The sequence below is a fragment of the Morus notabilis genome, unplaced genomic scaffold (assembly GCF_000414095.1).
Source record: "Morus notabilis unplaced genomic scaffold, ASM41409v2 C10970618, whole genome shotgun sequence".
NCBI classification, from domain to species: Eukaryota; Viridiplantae; Streptophyta; class Magnoliopsida; order Rosales; family Moraceae; genus Morus; species Morus notabilis.
In genome coordinates, this window is record NW_010373878.1 from 1 (window position 1) to 239 (window position 239).

At 41.0% G+C, this 239-nt stretch overlaps 1 non-coding gene across 1 annotated transcript; it reads left to right on the forward strand.

Annotated features, from left to right (window-relative positions):
* The first annotated feature begins 71 nt into the window (after window positions 1-71).
* LOC112094737 lies at window positions 72-178 on the forward strand. Its single transcript, XR_002903663.1, has one exon. It is a non-coding gene; the product is annotated as a small nucleolar RNA R71 (small nucleolar RNA).
* Window positions 179-239: the final 61 nt, after the last annotated feature.

Below are 239 nucleotides of genomic sequence, written 5' to 3' on the forward strand. Positions count from 1 at the left end.
TCATCTCAACAAATTGGCGCTCTCAGATTGTGAGTCCATCGTAGAAATAACTTACGAGGTGCCAACTTTCATATCCATGGTGTGGACAGAGATTTAACAGATCTTTAAAACGCTCCCAAGCTTGACAGAGAGTTTCGTTATCCTTCTGAGCGAAATTCGAGATCTGTCGTTTCAAATTGTTGGTCTTATAGTGTGGGAAATACTTGTTGAAGAATGTCGTCGTCATTTCTTCCCACGTA